The 20,662-nt window shown below is 39.1% G+C and overlaps 1 pseudogene; it reads left to right on the top strand.

Moving 5' to 3' along the window:
* Positions 1-9,760: 9,760 nt before the first annotated feature.
* LOC145076380 (NADPH-dependent pterin aldehyde reductase pseudogene) lies at positions 9,761-10,542 on the top strand (annotated as a pseudogene).
* The last annotated feature ends 10,120 nt before the right edge of the window (positions 10,543-20,662 follow it).

Here is a 20,662-nt window from a genome sequence, read left to right as displayed (position 1 = left end):
ACTTTTATGGGACTTTTGGTACCCATTTAAGGTTCAACTTTGAAGTAGTTTTCTTGCATACCTACTTATTTGAAGAAAATCTTTCATCTTCTGAAAATAATACCCTCTTTTTACTTGGAAAACAAAAATTTCCAAAAACTTCATTGAACCAACCAAATAATCTTTTCTCTTTTCTCCAACTTTTACTATATTCATCTGATGAAAAATGTGAATAGAACTTTCTTTGAACATTCTTGACTTCAGCTTTCTAACCTTTTCCACAAGCATTGGGCACTTGTACTTTGGGCATCCAAACTTTCTTCATTTTACTCTTGTTCTTTCTCTTCTTCCTCATTTTCTTATTTCTAGGCTTCAGAAACAAATTTCTGATCTGAACACCTTTTTCTTCTTTCTGAATCTGAACATTTGAAGACTTTGACACACAAACTTTTGGAGTTTGGTAAATCTAAATTTCTTGAAGAATTGGCTTTTTGTAAGGAATCATTCCTTCAAAGATAACATAAGAACATAAAGAATCATATGTTTGAGTTCCAATAGAACAAAATGTCTTCACTTTCACGATTCCAGATGAATTTCTTTGAGATTCATCTTCTGAAGTACCTGATTCGGAATGTAACTCTTCTAAAAAACATGAACCACTTGACTCCCCCTCAACAAGAACATCTGGAGTCACTTTTTCTTTAGAAACTTGAAGAGCAACATGAACTTCTTCTTTTTCTTTTTCAACCCTTTTTATCTTCAACATCTGTTTATGTTCCCGATCTAAATGTTCATAGATAACACGAAATTGTTCTACTATTCTCTCATTCTTTTGATATTCACGTTCATGAACCGGCGAGTAATGATTTATTTTCTTATGAACAAAAGAATAATATAACTCAGTAACATTCCTCAACGTAAAATCACCAAGAACATGAAACAAAGTTGATTTGTTTACACCATAGATTGGTTTAGTGACCTTTAATCCAAGTTTTAAAATAGAGTTATAGAATAAAAGATCCATTAGATCAAATGATAGAACTTGAAGAGAGAGAGAAAGTAGATCTGATAAAAATTCTAGAGAGAGAAAAACGAATCTAAAAGGGTTTTTAGTGAGAGAAAACAGATCTGAGATGGATTTTAGAGAGATAAAGTAGATATGAACACGAAAATTCAAACAAACACAAAATTTTCTTCTAACTCTCTTCCAAAACTCGATTCAAGAACAGATCAGATGAAATATTGAGTTGAAGAAAATAGATCTGAACAAGATTATCAACAAAAAAATGAGATATAGACTTTTTCTTTTCAGAAAACTTACAAAACTTGAAGAACAAGGTGAGATTCATGATAAAATATCGCAATAAAGATGATCGATTATTGCAAAAATCTTTGACATCTACAAGAACCCGCTCTGATACCACTTGATGGGAATAAATCCCGAGATGACGAATTCGGAATATCAATAAAATTCAAGAATCAATCATCATAATATGAAAGTAATCTGATAAAGGGTTTTTGTATATTGATTATCTCATAAACGTACAGAGAAAAACCCTAATATGGTAAAAAGCTTACACCAAAAGTTAACCTAATGATTATTTATAGGGAACAATAAATATATGCCATAAATATAAAATAAATGCCTAATATAAAACCAATGCCTTAGCAGAGCTCGATTAAGAACTTCTACGGTAAAGGCACCGTACGGAATCATCAAATGATTAACCCTAAAAAGGCTTCCCTAAATAACCAAATATGACATATCAGTTTCAATATCTCAAATACTCAACAGTCTCTTACTCCTGTCTCTCGAAATCCTTATCCCTAGGATATAGGCAGCTTTTCCATGGTCCTTCATAGCGAAACACTTCTCAAGCAAGGACTTCACCTCCTGCAGAGTTGGGATGTCATTTCCTATGAGTAGTATGTCATCCACATACAATACCAAAAAGCTAACTATACTCCCACTAGCGTTGACATATACACATGACTCATCTTCGCTCCTTGAAAAACCGAACTCTTTGACTTTATCATTCAAACAATGATCCTATATGCGAGGTGCTTGTTTTGATCCATAGATGGATTTCTCAAGCTTACACACTCTATTAGGGTACTCTGTGCTAACAAAACCCTCTGGTTGACTCATGTAAACATCCTCAGCCAACTTTCCATTAAGGAAAGTGGTTTTGACATCCATTTGCCATATTTCATAATCATGAAATGCGGAAATTGCTAGCATAACCCTAATAGACTTAATCTTCGCTACCGGTGAAAAGGTCTCATCATAGTCAACTCCCGGAGTTTGAGAAAAGCCCTTTGCAACTAGTCTCACCTTATAAGTGTGTACATTCCCATCCATGTCGGTCTTCTTCTTGAAGATCCATTTGCACCCGACTGTCTTACGACCTGGTACATGGTCAACCAAGTTCCAAACTTGATTGTTATACATGGAATGTATCTCGCTGTCCATAGCCTTTTTCCATTTAGCAGACTCTAGGCCTGCAATGGCTTCCGTGTAGCTGTTAGGTTCATCTAAACTTACCAGTGTACTATCACTAATAAGTGTATCACCTTCCGCAGTAATATGGAAACCATAGTAATGATCAGGTGCACTCCTAACTATAGTGGAACGCCTCAGAGGTACAGACTCGTCAGTTGGATCAACATGAGTTTCCTCCTTAGGTTGATTGCTTGGGTTTGAGGTTCCTTCACCACTTGACTCTTGAATTTCTTCAAGGTCAATTTGCCTCCTTCTGTTTCTCTAGCTTATGAACTTTCTCTCGCGAAAGACTCCTCTCCTTGCTACAAAGACCACATTATCACTGGGTCTATAGAAGAGGTAACCAAAGGATTTCTATGGGTAGTTGATGAAAATACACCTCTCACTTCGACGTTCGAGCTTATCGTGAGTCTCGCACCTCACGAAAGTCTAACAACCCCAAATCTTGATGTGGTCCAAATTAGGAACTTTCCCAGTCCACATCTCCTGAGGTGTTTTGGAAACCTTTTTGGTAGGGACTAGATTAAGGATATGGGCGACAGTCTCTAAGGCATACCCCCAAATTGAGATTGGTAGCAAAGCTTGACTCATCATGGAATGAACCATGTCCAACAATATTTGATTACGTCTCTCAGCCACACCGTTAAGTTGTGGTGTTCTGGGAGGTGTCAATTGTGAGACAATCCCACATTCCTTAAGAGAGTCAAGGAACTCTGTACTAAGATACTCACCACCTTGATCGGATCGAAGCATTTTAATGTTCCTACCCAGCTGATTCTCCACTTCCTGTTTAAACTCTTTGAACTTTTCAAAGGTTTCTGACTTATGCTTGATTAAGTAGACATAGCCATATCTACTATAATCATCAGTAAAAGTCACATAGAAAAGGTTAGCATCCCTTGTGGCGGTTCTAAAGGGTCCACACATATTTGTGTGTACAAGATCCAACAAACCTTCACCCCTAGCATAGGTACCAGTGAAAACAAGATTCACAACTATCATCCGACTTTAGGTCAAATGACTCCAAGACTCCATCCTTTTCTAGTTGGCCTATGCGTTTCTTGCTCACATGTCTAAGACGACAATGCCATAATGATGCTTTATCCAATCTAGTGGAAGAATCAATACATAACACATTATTTCTTAGGTTATCTACAACCGACATAGTTTCATATACACCATCACAAGGTAATGCCTTAAAATAAAGAACATTATTATAAAAAGCATTAATATCACCACATTCATTATCAAATGAAAAAGTAAATCCTTGTTTGTACAAACCGTAAAAGGAAATAGTATTTCTCGCCATTTCAGACGAGTAACAACATTTATTCAAATCTAATCTTAACCTACTACTTAGCAAGAAAGAATAAAATCCAATCTTGGTGACAGGTGAAGCTTTCCTATTCCCCATAATCAAGTTTATCTTCCCATGCTCCATATTCTCACTTCTTCTTAGTCCCTGCAAATCAGAACATATGTGAATACCACAACTAGTATCAAGGACCCAAGAATTAGAATATGGTGAGTTATTAGACAATATAGTGTAAATACCTGCATAGTTGGGTTTCACTTTCCCATCCTTAACATCTTGCAAGTACTTTGGGTAGTTTCACTTCTAGTGCGCCTTTTCATGGCAATAGAAGCATTCAGCCTCTTTAGGGTTGGCAGAAGGAGTGACAGAACCACCTTTGGTTCTACTTGAAGAGGAGACATCAATAAACTTTCCCTTGGTACCCTTCGAAGGGCTATTTCTCTTCTTCCCTTTACCTTGCCTGATAGCCAGAACAGGGGCGGCGGTAGGAGTAGGAGTGGTTACAACCGATTTAACTTTAAGACCGGTTTCGGCGGTCTTCAAAAGTCCTTGAAGTTTGTTGAGTGTGACCTCCTCCTTGTTCAAATGATAGGTCATTCGGAACTGATCATAAGAAGAAGGTAAGGAGTGCAGTATGATATCAATAGCCAACTCTTCGAGGAAGTTTACAATCATCTTGAGCAAACGGTCCACAAACCTTTACATTTTCTGCATGTGGCCCATGATAGGTTCACCATCCTTCATCCGAGTTGTTATAATTGAGGAGATTATTTCATATTACTCTTGACGAGCACTGTGATGGTATCTTTCCATCAAATATTGGTGCATCTCAAAAGGATAAAAGTCCTCTTAGGAATTTTGGAGCTTGGCTGTCATCATGGCCAACATGATACATTCCACTTTGGTAGCATCTCTCTCATGTGACCTAAAGTCAACGATCTCCTCGGGAGTAGCAGTAGACTCATCAGGATCTTTTAGCTCCTTTTCAAGGATATATTCCTTGTCCTCATAGTGAGTGACCATCCTTATGTTCCTAATCCAATGATTGAAATTAGTCCCATCAAATATGACTCTCCCATAAAAGTTCATGAGAGAGAATGAGCCAGTAGGGTTTGAGCCAGAAGCAGCATTGTTGGAAGACATCTGAAAAAGAGTAAAGACAAGTTTAGATTAGATAAATAAATAGTCCTTAATAAGACACCCAAATGTAATATTAAGGCTAGGATCGAACACAAAATTTTTATAACATAGAAGAGGGATGTCGTAATCCAAGCTATAAAATATTTGAAGGGAGTTGAATGACGATTCACTATTTTCCACCATGAAAACGAAATGTATTATTAGGTTTTAATTGGTTTTGAAACTCCTAGATTCTTTTGATATTCATTGAACTTTTCAATGGCATGTTTCAATCTCGATTGTGCCCTTCAAATTTTGTGATTGGGATGTCGCGGATTACAAAACAAGGTGTGAATAACCATGCAAATTTACTTGGTACTCTTAATGTTTATCACCTAATCGTTGTGCCGGTTAACCACACTCGCTCCACCGATATATGAAAAACCTTAAGCCAACCTTGTTAAATCCAAGTTAGTGTGCCGCTTAACCACACACGCTCCACTAACGACTTAAGCAAGGTGCAAAGTGTAATTTCATGGGTTAGCACCAAATTCACATTTTCCTAAAGTAACTAAGATTGAGAATTTATAAAAACGTTTAGTTACTTTATAATAATAGTTATAATTTTAATGAGAATTAAAGTCATTGTCCTACCCGTTCGGCTAACGACCCTCCACCAGTCAAGGCAGCGGTGGGTGAGAGTGGACACCCATTAAACTGCCATTTTATAGGCAACAACATTATACCCCCTTTATAGACCGGATTCGCGAATGAGGCCTACTAATGGTAAAAACGACTTGATCTTATCTGTGTGTGTGTGTGTATATATATATATATATATATATATATATATTATTAACTTATAATACTATAAAGTATAAGGTTTGTATTTTAACTTTTAAAATTATAGGGGTTGGAACTAAAGTTTTCTAAAGTGAATTTACATGTTCCAAAACTTGAGGGCAAGTTTTGTAACTATTCAAAACTTTTCAACTTCATAACTTATGAGTTAATGATTTATTAAAATGAAGACTCTTCATTTTATGTAACCTATGTGTTCTTTAATGGACTTTAAAAGAAAGACTTTTGGTAATCCATAACGTGAGGACAAATTATGGATTCCATTAAAAACATCAAGATCAAGAATTAATCTAACAAACAATTTGCAAATAATTCCTATGATCTACCGAACTCATAAGTGTATAAACATTCATATCAACAATTTCAAGAATCATATAAACACATATAAGACTTGAAATTTTTGATAATAACCATTGTAAATGGATTAGCATAATCATTACCACATCAAATACAGGTTTTATAAGTCCAAAACAGTTTAGGGTAATTATTTTAGTCCATTTCCTGCAGCAAAATTCGAAAAACTACACTTTGGGCCTCCTACTCGTCGAGTGCACGAACCTACTCGACGAGTAGGATGAATACATGCATGGACTCGTCGAGTCCCCCCATGGACTCGGCGAGTTCACTAAGCAGAATGCAGAAACTCCAATTTTCATCAAGAATTTGCATCAAGTATCAAGAAAACAAGCCTAGGCTCTGATACCACTAAAGGGTTTTGAGCATTCTGACACTCCTATGGTGTACACGCAACCCTAGAAACCTTGCATCTATGTTTTAATAAGATACATGCAAATTTGATTTTTCCAAGGTTCTTAACCTAACTAGCATAACATGGGGAACTTTAAACATAAAAGCTAGTAGAAGAACATACCTTTCTTGTTGCTTGGATTCCTTAAGAACTTTGTGAGCATACCACCGCAAATGTGATGCCTCAAATGTTTCACACAACATAACAACTCTTGGAATAACTTTGAGAGAAGAACACCATCACTCAAAATCGGCTAGCCCTCCTTGTTCTTCACTTAGTGCTGATTTTGGTAGCCTATAGGTTCTTTATATAGTGTGTCACAAGTAGGGTTACACCATGTAAACCCTAATTGACATGACTTTTCATTTCCTCCATGATCCATGGGTTTTAGCCTCTATGGACTATCCATGGAGCACCCTATGGGTTTTAGCCCAATCCAATAAACCATGGATCATTAGCCCACTATATAAGAATGGATGATTTACAAACTCAACCCCATATATTTAATTAGTCTCTTTTTTATCACAAAATTTATTCTAAATTAATTCTTGATCAATACTAATTAAATAAAATGATTTCGTATTAATATATTATAACTTATAATATATTAACAAATCATAAGTGTTCTTCGTCTTATTTTGTCTATCCAATTATCATGATGCCATGCAACCCAAATGGACCATGCCAACCGGGTCAAGTACATACCATAAATAGTTATGAACTTAGACACCTTATCCAACAGTTAGATATGAGAGTATGGAGTAAGGGTTGAGCAGATTACGTGCTTATGGATGTGCGATGTCCAACTAGGGAGTATGTTGGGCATATAAGCTGGTACACTGCACGTACTAGCCCCAGAGCGTGTTTGCTAAGTGTACAAGTTGAGTACGCCCCACACACTCTACAATGGGCTTCAAAATTTTGGGATTTTTGGTATTGGGCCCATGTTGGACCTTAGGAGTGTAAAGATTTGTTGGTCCATTTGAATTCTATTTTTGGTATGAAGATATTTTATTGGACTCTTTTGGTTGAAGGCCCAAGAAGGGATTTTGCCCGAATTTGGAAGATTGGGCCATATTTGGGATTTGGGTGATTATTTGGGAATTTAGGCCTTTTGGATAGTTGGGCACTACTAGAAAAATAGCATTTTACGACACGCAAACGAAAACACTCATTGATTTATGTTATGCAAAAGAGAGTGACATTAAAAAAGTGTCATCTCTTCAAAATATTTAAGGATTTAGGTCACGCACTATTTCGGGCCTTTAAATTAGTGTCTAATCCAAAAAACAACACGGAGGACACCTAGTATAAAATGTGTGTCGTCTATGGATGTCGCTTTATAAATTTTAATGGAACGCGCGTTCCATCCCTTAATAACCAGGTGGCAAAATGTAATCCTAAAAAATTAAAAAACCCCGCCTTCCTTTTTTCTCCTTGCCCTCGTTTTCCCTCTTGCCCTAATTATCGACGCTAAAATGAAAAGTAACGACTAGACGCAAAGTTGAAATTGGTCGGAGAATACATTCTAGGATGCAAAGTTGAAAAGGAACGACTCAGCAAAATCCGTAATGCTGCGAGAATGCTTCTAACTCTTGAGGACAAAGATCCACGAAGAATCTTCGAAGGCGAAGCTCTCATGAGGAGGATGAACAGGTATCGTTTGCTTGATGAACGTTTTTGCCCTCACTGTTGAAAACTTCATTGAACGTCGTCTTCCAACCCTTGTCTTCATTGAACAGACTATTTATCTTATCAAAAATTCATAGGGACCATTATCTAGGGCTTTTTTCAAGGAGTGATCTCTGCAACGTTCTCTACCTCGGCTCTCCACACCTGCTAGCGACCTCAGCTCACCTCTTTCCACTAGAGACCTCAGGTTCACCTCACCTCATTGGAGACTGGAACGACTGCTCAAGTTTCCAAACCCTAGGGCTGATTAAGGTATGTTTATCATGATCTTGACACACCTCAACAACACCACTACAACTCATTCTCAGTCGTCGACTTACTCTGCTGACCAATGTTCTCGGTATCGCCTACTTCTTGCCTTCCCATGGTTCGCTAATCAGATCTGATTCGCCAAAGCTCACGACTCCATGTGAGTTCTTCCCTTTGTGTTGTATCTGAAGAAATTAGACAAATTTATGATCAATGCTCATGAGAATTACTTGATTTACCTGATTGAAATCACTCTCCATAGATAAATGATTTAAGCACAAAAAAAAGTGAATTTGGAAATTTTTGCTTTAATAACCAATTGATTCGCATTTCGATTCTTCTGTGTAGAATCAGATCTAAGGCAGCTTTTCATTTCAGGTTTATTGCGTTTTTAGTCTTTATTAGGTCAAATGGTTCACATTTAGGTTTGCTTAGCAAAGTAGGATATTTAGTACACAAAATGGCGAACCAACTATGAACAATTCATGTCATCTTTTTGACGTAAATAATTCACGTTGTTTTTTAGGGATATTTGAGGTTGCTTACTGATATCTTGTATCCTATGTTAAAAAAAGATGGAATTGGACATGCCTCTTGATTACGCATGATTCCAACTCTCACCAAAACATTCAAGGTAACTACAATTTTTAATACTTAATAGTACAATTTGTTTTGATGATTTTGTCTAACTGCATTTAATCCTTTTATCCACCTTTTGTGTAGGTGTGAATTGATTGTTTCTAGTAATGGAAACACTGAAAAGCTTGAATCGGGTTTAGTGAAGCCATTTTTGACACATTTGAAGGTTGTCGAGGAACAAGTTAGATCCTCAGCTCAATTCATTAAGCTTGAAGTTGATAAACATAAAAGTGTGGACTCATGGTTCATAAAGGGAACACTTGAGAGGTAGTGTCCTTATACAAACTTTAAAGCTTATACATTTGAAATTTTGATATAATCATATAATTGATAGCTTTTGTCATTAGTTTTGTGCTTTTTGTTAGTACACCTGAAATTGTTGAACTAGTGATCACCTTTGATGCTGAGATGTCTCAACTAGAAGCAGCTCATAAAATATATTCATAGGTATGTGGTTTTAATTTTTAAACTATGTATAATTGTTCATATACATATATAATTAAGGGTGTTCATTTAACTAAAGGTTTCATGTTAATTCCAGGGATCATCTGATCAGCTATTGAGTAACATAGGTGATGGTAGATCAAGCACAACAACTAGGGATGATGCAACAAAGTATAGTTAAATTTTATTAAATGTGCTTGCACGAATTGTGATGGAGAAGAAAGGTGTTACTGATATAATTGGTAATGAAATACTGAAATCTTCAATTGCCATTGTTCCAATTGAATTCCGATTACCATCTTTAGCTAATAGAAGTGTATTTGCAATAAATAATGCAGGCACCATTAACAAAAACAACAGACTATGGGAGGTTCCAGAAGAGGAATTCAATGTTGTGATAGATACTAATATGAAAGGAATATCAAATATGTTATGCCACTTCATTGCTCTTATGATTGAGACAAACAAGGGATTTTTGTTAATATGTCGTCTGGGTGGGGAAGATCTGCTGCGGCACAGGTAAAAATTGAAACCAATAAAACATTTTTTTTTTCTTGTTAAGTCTTTCTGTCTGGATAAAGTGTTGTATACACAAAGTCTTTCTTTACTAGACTAAATAAACCATATGAATCGTACTAAATGACCATTAAGACAATTAAGTAAAAAAGAAACAACCCCTAGGGATATTGTTGATGGTAAGTGCATTTATTTCTTTTTGCAACAGGTGCCCCATATTGTGCTTCAAAATGGGCGGTTGAAGGTTTGACCAAGTCAGTGGCAAAAGAGCTGCCAGCTGGCATGGAAATTGTTGCATTTAATTCGGGCATAAAAAACAGTATGTTGCTATATCTTGCATTGGTGTGAAAAAATGTTTTGTTGATTATGTGATTGATTGTATTTGTGTTGTAATTTGTTAATAACAGGGCTCCAAAGGCAGCTGATATGATATTAAATCTTACAGTGGCTGACAATGGTGCTTCTCTTTCAGTATAAATATAGGTTAACTTTATAAATTAATATTGATAAGCATAGCTGTTTTACTTTTATTAAAGACCAGATTTTTTTTAAACTTTGGTTTAAGATCCTTCTAATTTAGCTCCTCTCTATCCGGGTTTTGTGTTTTCTCTTCAATTTTCTTTATGTTTTTTTAAGAGATCATCTCCAATGGTAGCTTTTTTTAAAGCTTTTTACTATTTGGAAAAGCTTACCATTGGAGAAGAAGACTAAACATGTATTTTCCCTAACCTTTTATTTGTCTTTTAGGCTCTGTCACATTTGATATTTACATTTGCTTGCTCTTTATTTATACACCAACTATATTTAGATATTAGATTTATTTTAGGCTTTGTATTTAGTTAATTAATTTATTTAATAAAAAAAATAAAAATTATGCAGTTACATAATCTTTTATCGTTTTTTCATTATAATGTTGAATAATGTTTTTTTTCATGTAAGGGTTTTTTTTCTCCGAAAATACTACATATGTTGGTAAAATTATAAGTTTTATGAGTGGATTTAATAGAACATTTAAGATAGATAAAAAGATAATTTAATTAACTTTTGAACCTGTAGGTTTAGGAAGAGTCCAGATGATGATGAGACACCCGGTAGCTGTTGGTGAAATGTATGCCCAAACTGCCCTTGAAGATGTTGCTTGGAACCTGTGGCCTGTAAATCCTTCTCAGGCCAGCACATCTACATCTACTTCTTCTTCAAACAATCCAAATCCTTTCACAAGTACTGTAAGACACCGAAGAGGACAATCTACTGGGGGTGGGGGTGGGTCCCTCATTAGAACCACGCCAACTCCACTTGTCCCGGATGTTGACTTGTCAAACATAATCGCCATGGATGAAACTGTTCGTGAAGTCTTTCCCCATGTCCCTGATGAATTAATATTATAGGTACCTATCCTCTCTCTCTCTCTCTCTCACTCAATTCCTTTTTATTTAATTTTTTGAATTGGGCATGGACATGAACATGATATGATAAAAAGAAAGGCAAGGTTCAGTGGTCATTAGTCATTGGAGGGAGCTTGTGTGCTGACGTCAGCCACCCAACCACACACACTGTCTTGTAAGATTTGAGAGCTATAGTTTTTTTTTGTATATAGGAAAAAATAAGTTATACAAAAATGTTGATCAAACTATATCCCCCCTCCCTCCACCTGATTGAGCTTTTAGGGAAAAATGAAAAAAAAAATTGTATGTATTATTGATTGAGATTATGTAAGTGACTGATTAACTGGTTTGCATTTCTTTTTTTGTAATAATAATTAATTTAATGAAAGGGATCTATTATGTGGGACAGGGATAGGGACAGTGGAGGTGGTCAAGTGAGATCTCGTTGCCTTTATTGGGGTCTAGTGTTTATATTTTGGACTTGATAATAAGTAGGAAAATGGCTTTTTGTACCGTATATCTTCAACCCATCTGGATTCGAATGGCAGAAGTATGCTTCTAATTATTTTATTTTCTTTTTCCAAATTCATGAATCTATCTTATAAAATTTTGATGATTGGGATGTGATGTTAACAGAGTTGTGGAAGATTTTGATGATTGGACTAATTGTCTTTTGTATAAAGGTGGATTTGGAGTGAAAGGAGACAATAGTTAGGAATCTTGGCGGGATGAAGAACAGGCACATATCTAGAAAATCAGAGGGCGTGTACTTGAAACTACATTGTTCTTGAGGTTCCTCATATTTCAATACGGGATAGTATACAAGCTCCAGCTCATTGGAAATAATACATCATTATTGGTACTTAGAATTTTTATGTATTTCACTTTTTTTTCTATGTGAAAATATACTGACAAAAAATACATTACATGACATGATATGTCGGTTGAGTAGCTTTGCAGGTTCTCATGGGTGGTGTTAGATGAAATTGTGATGATATACTCTATAGTTCATAGGATCAAGGATTGTCTATTAGCCTAAGGTATTATCTGCAACTAACATTCCATGTTTGATTCTTCTAATAATTATATTTGTATATTAATTTTATTAATTTTATTTGTTCAAGTCACAAGAATTATCAGAGCAGAGGTTCATTAGTCTTAAAGAATTATGAAAGGCAAGATGCAACTCTACTTAGTTGGAATTTGATGTTTATCATCTTTGTGTATATCTTTTTAGTTTGTAAAGCATTACATTGCAGAAGGTGTCCCTTAATAGCCATGTAGTATTAGCTTATATAGTTAGGGAAAACCTCTTAATAACAATGTACAACTAGATCCCCTTAATATCAATGTATTACAATTTTTTGACATCATATTGGATGAAATTGATTGTTTTGGTATATATTTGTTTACATATTTTTGTATTATGCTTAAATGACTATCGTAAAGGCGCTTCGTAAATGCATATCGTAAATGGTTCTTGAAGTTTATGACATGAAAATGCGTGTCATCTTCATTTATGACAGGGGATTCCTTGATACGCATTGCATGTCATAATCATGCGCGTCGTAAGGTTACGACACACAAATGCCTGTCGTCTTCCTTTATGACAGGGCCTTCCTTGATACGCATTGCGTGTCGTAAGTGAGCGTCGTAAATGCGTGTTGTAACTGCGGTTCGTCTATAGATGACGCGCAAAAGTGTGCCGTCTCTCGTTATGACAGGGTCTTCCTTGACACGCATTTGCGTGTCGTCTGAGCGTTTTACGACACGCATTGCGCATCGCAAAAGGATGTTTTTCTAGTAGTGGGGCCAAGTTAGGTAAAGGGTAGAAAGGTCTTTTACCTTAGTTTCGCTCTTAGTGTAAGTCGGGATCCAATTATTAATTGGATGTTATTTTATATTGATAGCACGGGGATTTTAGTGGACCGACAACCAGAGATTTATCTGTGAGATTCAACAGTCTGAGGTGAGTTTCCTTTTGTTTAGTGGGTCGAAGGAATCAATGTCGGCCCATGGATTATTATGTAGGCTGCTAGATGGTTGTGCGACTCTTTCAAGTGTATGGAGTGGTATGTGTACCAAGCGAGGATCGATGCCGAGCGAGGCCCGATAACCGTATTGTATGTTGTTATCTTTGTGATTATCATATGTGTTAGTATGATTACATGTTTATATGCTGATATCTATATTGGGAGGGGCCCAATGTCAGGTAGGGCCTGGTGATTGACATATTTGTAATCCGAGCAGGCTCAATATCGGGCGGGGCCCGGGGCCGAGTGGGACTCTATGTCAGACGAGGCCCGAAGTAGGGTGGGGGCCCTGTATGTGTTTATTATGTATGGTATGTGGTAGTTTGGGGAACTCGCTAAGCTTTCTCTTATGGTTTTCAGTTTATGTTTCAGGTACTTTTGGTTTGAAAGGGAAGAGCGCGGGATGATTGTAGAGCACGCACCACTTTATTCCGCATTATGAGAATTACTCTGATATTTTGTGATATAGTGATGCACTTTTGTCTTTCTTGATTGTTTGACAATGTTTTGGATTACTATTTTATTAATTTTAAAATGAAAATTTTGGGTTTTATTTTTGGGACGTTATAGTTTGTTTTATGTTTATGTTTTCTCTATAGTAAAAAGTCAATTACGACAATTTAAACAGTCAAATAACTCTAAATTCAAAAAATAGCAATGTATTTTATTAATTCGTGGTAGACATTAAAAACTACAATGTCTTAATAATATTTTTTTAAAAGTACAATGAGACAATAGAAAGTAATAAAAATAGAATGCTATAATACAAACACAAGTTAATGTATATTGCTATTTCTTGCACTTACCCCTTTCTTTTAGAAACTTATTCATCAAAATTGGAACTTTGGGGCTGAATTTTGAGGAATAAACTTTGGAATCAGGAAATAGATGTTCTTCCAGTTCTAGACTTTAGGATGAAACCAACTAGACATCTGACTGAATTCTTGTACAAAACTTTCACACCAAGTGATACAAGCACACATGGTGGATGTTTTTGTACCTCGTACGACAGCAGAAAAACTCTTTCCACAATTGGCAAAAAATATTATTATTTTACTTCCATTTTCTAAATAGAAAACAATATTAAAGTTCAAATTGTACTAACAGGTAGTTAGTTAGTTGACTTTCAATATGAATAGTGCTAATTTTTATGCTAACAAACACATTAGACATCAAATAGCAAAAGAAAGCGAGGAAGTAAGGTGATGAACAATAAAACTATGATGTTAGAAGATCTTCTATATTTTATTTTGATGTCAGTTGCACCAAGAATTTTTAATAACAATTTTAGTTGAAACAAGCATGAATTCCAAACAAACAGATTTGAAAAAAAACAAATTAAGTATTTATGGATGGAGCGTCCATAGATAGGCTTCCTACAGGTGAATGTGCTTGCTTGGAGACTGTCTATAGATAGGCTTCCAACTAGGGCTAATCTTTATTGGTGTGGGATAGACATGTCTTCCTTGTTCTGTCCATTTTGTGATGCGGTTTCGGAAAGTTCCTCTCATTTGTTTTTTTTTCTTGTCTACATCGGAGTGACAGGTGCAAATTTTCCATTGGTGGGGCTTTTATATGCATAATATGCTATTTTTTTTAAATTGGTTCTTGATGCGAACTTGGCTCCGACCATCAGCTCTCAGATTGCTCGCTTTCGTTGGAAGGCTCTACAAAGTCACAAGAAGGAAAGCCACCAGGCGTTTCCTAGGAGGAGGTCTCGTGAAGACCCTCCGATGGACAAGTCATTGGGGAATATTTGGTTTAGAGTGATAAGTATTGATAGAGATTACTTACTTCTAAGGGTAGGGAGGAGGCCCTTTTATACTAAGGATCCTTGGTGTTCCGTACGGAGAACGGGGAATCTAGTTCTGACAGGATCCGCTCCTCTGATTGGCTAATCGTGTCCCCTGTTATGTCAGGAGCAACGATTGGCTCAGGAATTAATGCAATGGGCATACTCTTTGTCGCCTGGAGCCGTTGTATTTCTCATGTAGTAGGGATACTCTTGGCGAGGCCGGATATCTCGCTCGGGTGTTCTGCCCCGACTGAACGCCGAGACGCTAGTGTCCTTACTGACACATCGAGGTCGGGCCTGGCTGGGCTAACTGGAGGATCCTTCGACCTAGGAATCCCACTTTTGGCCCACGCTAGGAGGCATACCATCAAGTCCCCTCACTACAAGAAAAACGTGATTTTTCTATGGAAGGAATCCGTTGCGAAATGCTAAAATTCCGTTGCAAAAGATGAATAGCGACGAAATTTTCAACGATGTATTTCCGTCCCTAAAAACGCTGTAGCGAGGAGTTTGCAATGGAAACGATAATTCCATCGCAATTATGACAACGGTATGAAATCCGTGGTAGATGGTATTCCATAGCAGGTTTCCATCACAAATTCCATGGTAGTTCTTCCGTTACAAATTCCGTTTGTAATGACATGAATTTTCGAAACAATTTTTCACATTTTAAAAACATATTTTCATTCATAATAGTTATAAAAATATCACTGTATGACACAACAACCCTTAACATTACATCCCAAGATCATAACATGCAAAACTCCTTGTGTGTATACTGATCATGCCGGCGCCTTCCCGCTGTCGTCACTAGGTACCTGAAACACATCACACAACACTATAAGAATAAATGCTTAGTGAGTTCCCCAAAATACCACATACCACACATACGCCTTTCCAGGCCATAACTCTATCGGATCTTCCGATCCGAGTGTCTCAGGGGACTTTCGTCCCGAACTCCGGTAGTCCTTCCGGTCCTACCCGTATCGACCTTCCGGTTCGTAACCTCTTGACCTTCCGGTCCATATCATCTTGACCTTCCGGTCCATACCATACATAATATACATAGCACATACATATCACATAACATATAATACATACATCTCATAGCATACAAGACCTTCCGGTCACACATAGGTACCCTTCTAGGTACAGTATAGTGAGAAGACTCACCTCGGTATCTCGGATAGTCTCGTACTCGATCACACTGGTCTAGCCCCCGCCTAAACACATAACAATACTCTCCAATAAATAACGGCTCTCATAGGCTAGATTAAATCCACTCTATAATTTCCACAGAAGATTAAAAGACCATTTTACCCCTCCCTGACCCAAAAGTCCAAAGGTTGACCAAAACCCTAAAAGTCAACGAAAGTCAACAAAAGGCAGTACGCGGCACGTACCTTCTCTGTACGTGGGGCATACGCTAGCGAACCAAGATCGGGGCTTTAACCCCTTACGCTGCGCGTACTGGGAGTTACGCCCAACATAAGTCCCAGTTCAGCCATTTCTTGGATTTTGGTCTTAAACAGTTAATACATTCCTTCAACTTCCAGATGTGACTCTCTTACAACCTCTTATTCCATAAACTTGGAACCCTTAAGCATTTGCATGGTTCTAAAGGTCCCTATACCCTCAAACCTCTTTCCTTTGTCCCTCCAAAGGTCTAGATCTCATGCATGACTCCATCTTTATGTCCAAGTTTGCATTTTTATGAACATACAACACTTATAGACCAGAAATATGATAGATCTAGGCCAATGGAGAATATTTGCTCACAAAGTCTCCATATTGGGACCAAAAACCCTAGAAATTGGTCCAAGAAGCACATAACTCTAATAACAAGGCAAGGTTTGAGCTTTTTACCTCAGGAAGAACCTCCAACCTCTGAAAAGCTCAGATCTACTCTTTCCCACAAGCTTCTAGCCTCCAAAATGACCACTTCTTTCTTTCCACCACCTTGAAATGACACTAGAAGCTGAGAACACCAACACATTTGCTAAAAATGAAAGGGGACTCGGTATTAGGGTTTTTGTCTCTGGAATGGAGGTTGAGGTCGCAGCCATAGCATTCCTTTTATAGTGCTTAAGCCCTAAATTAGGGTTTACATTTGGACACCTTATGCCCGGCGTAACCTGGGTATGCCCAGCGTACCCAGGCGAGTACGCATCCAAAATAAGCGTGCAAGTATGTGCAGTTTACTCCTCAGTATGCCCAGCGTACTCACAAGCCTAACACATACTTAAAGGACTTACCTTGACAACTTGGGAAAAGGAAAAGGGTTAAATAGCTTTACCTGAATTTTAGGATGTTACAATTCTCCCCCACTAGAACCAGACTTCGCCCTCGAAGTCTCATGCCGAAAATAACTCCAGATGCTGCTCCCGCATCTCCGAATCCGACTCCCAAGTCAGCTCAGACCCCTTCCAATGTTGCCACTGGACCTAAACCAGGGGCACTTCCTTGTTCCTCAGAACCTTGATGTTCTGATCCAAGATTGCAATCGACCTCTCAACATAATTCAGACTCGCGTCCACCTGGATATCCTCTAGCGGTACCACTGCCGACTCATCGGCTATACACTTCCTCAGTTGAGACACGTGGAAGGTATCATGAATCTGGCACAACTCCGCAGGTAGCTCCAAACGATAGGCTACCCTTCCCACCCTCGCGATCACCCTAAATGGCCCAATATACTGGGGCCCCAGCTTGCCCCTCTTGCAGAAATGAATCACTCCTTTCCAAGGGGATACTTTCAGAAGAACAAAATCCCCAACCTGAAACTCGAGCTCTGATCGACGCCTATCCGCGTAACTCTTCTGACGACTCTGGGCCGTCAGCAATCTCTGTCTAACCTGTTGTATCTGCTCTTTCGTCTGAAGCACTATCTCAGTGCTGCCCATTACTCTCTGCCCTACCTCTCCCCAACAAATGGAAGTCTGACACCTCCTCCCATACAACAACTCAAAAGGAGGCATACCAATGCTCGAATGGTGGCTGTTGTTATAGGAAAACTCAGCCAAAGGCAGATACGTGTCCCAACTCCCTCTGAAGTCCAACACACATGCCCGAAGCATGTCTTCGAGCGTCCGAATCGTCCGCTCACTCTGTCCGTCCGTCTGTGGATGGTAAACGGTACTGAAATGCAGCCTCGTGCCCAACTCCTCGTGGAACTTCTTCCAGAACCTGGAAGTAAAACGTACATCCCGATCCGATACAATTGAGATCGGCACCTCATGCCGCGATACCACCTCTCTCACATACAACTCTGCTAGCCTCTCATCAGAAGAGCTCTCACTGATAGCAAGAAAGTGAGCGCTCTTCGTCAGCCGGTCGATGATCACCCAAATTGCGTCGACGCCCCTCGCAGTTCTCAGCAACTTGGTGATGAAATCCATTGAAATCTGTTCCCACTTCCATTGGGGAACCTCCGGTGGCTGCAACATGCCACGCGGTCGCTGGTGCTCGGCTTTAACACTACGACAAGTTAATCACCTCTCAACAAACCATGCTACATCCCTCTTCATACATGGCCACCAATACTCCTTTTTCAAATCCAAATACATCTTAGTGGCCCCGTGATGGATAGAAAATCTTGATTTATGCGCCTCCTCCATCAAGGTGGTGCGTGCTCCGCCTGCATACGGCACCCAAATCCGACCCTGAAGGGTCATCAGCCCGCGACTATCGGTAACGAACTCCGGCACCTGCCTAATCACCCGCTCCCTCTTGCTGTTCTCCAGTCTCATAGCCTCCGCCTGGGCCTCCCGAATGGTGTTCAATACTGGAGTCATCACTATAAACCACATAAAAATATCACGAATCGGGGCGCTCTCTGTCCTACGGCTCAGGGCATCAGCTACAACATTAGCCTTGCCCAGGTGGTACAGGATCTCACAATCACAATCCTTTACCACATCTAGCCATCTCCTCTGGCGTATATTCAGATTGGGCTGGTCCATCAAATACTTCAAACTCTTGTGGTCCGTGTAGATGGTACACCGAACCCCATACAAATAGTGACGCCAGATCTTGAGGGCGAACACCACAGCCCCCAACTCCAAATTGTGGGTCGGATACCTCGTCTCATGAGGTTTCAGCTGCCTCGACACATACGCTATCACATGCTCCCTCTGCATAAGTACTGCACCCAACCTCGATATCAATGCGTCACAATACACCACAAAATCCTCCATCCCTTCTGGGAGGGCTAGCACCGGGGCTTCGCACAATCTCTAGCAAAGTGTCTCAAACGAGGTCTGCTGCTCCGGACCCCATGAAAAAGCAACACCCTTCCGGGTCAACCTGGTGAGTGGCATGACGATCTTGGAGAAATCCCTGATAAATCTTCGATAATAGTCGGCCAATCCTAGAAAGCTCCTGATCTCGGTGGGCGATCTTGGCACCTCCCACTCCATGACCTCCTCAATCTTGGCCGGATCGACCAAAATCCCATTCTGGTTGATGAGTTGCCCCAAGAACTGGACCTCTCGTAACCAGAACTCGCACTTGGAGAATTTGGCATAAAGCTTCTCCGATCTCAAAACTCCAAGGATCTCCCACAAATGCTCCTCATGCTGCTCTCTAGATCTCGAATACACCAAAATATCATCAATGAACACGATCACCGACCGATCCAACATCGGCCTGCACACACTGTTCATGAGATCTATGAACGCTGTTGGTGCATTGGTGAGCCCAAAAGGCATCACCATGAACTAGTAATGCCCATAACGAGTTCTGAACGCCGTCTTTTGGATATCTTCATCTCGAACCCTCATCTGATGATAACCCGACCTCAAGTCTATCTTGGAGAACCAAGACGCCCCCTGCAACTGATCGAGCAGATCGTCGATCCTCGGTAACAGATAACAGTTCTTAACCGTCAACTTGTTCAACTCCCGGTAATCAATGCACATCCGGTGTGAACCATCCTTTTTCTTGACAAAAAGGATCGGCGCTCCACATGGCGAGCTACTCGATCGAACAAACCCCTTCCCCAGCAGCTCCTGAAGCTGCGAGGATAACTCTTGCATCTCTGGCGGCGCAAGGCAATAAGGCGCCTTGGCGATAGGCGCTGCTCCCGTAACTAAATTGATACGGAACTCCACTTGCCTCTCAGGAGGCACACCCGACAATTCCTCGGGAAAAACTTCCAGGAACTTACACACTATCGGAACATCATCAATAGAACTTGGCCTCCTAGCGGCCACTCGTGTATCCATCACATAGGCTACGAACCCGTTGTAGCCCTACTGCAAACTCTGTCTCGCCCTGGCAGCCGAACAATCCACTGACCCACATTGGGTACCCTCACCGTACACCGTAAGTACTCCCCTACTTGGGTCTCGTATCGTCACCAACTGACGCTCGCAGTCTATAAC

This window comes from Lactuca serriola, chromosome 9 (assembly GCF_051521515.1).
Source record: "Lactuca serriola cultivar US96UC23 chromosome 9, Lser_US96UC23_V15, whole genome shotgun sequence".
NCBI lineage: Eukaryota > Viridiplantae > Streptophyta > Magnoliopsida > Asterales > Asteraceae > Lactuca > Lactuca serriola.
This window is presented reverse-complemented; position numbering and strand designations above follow the sequence as displayed.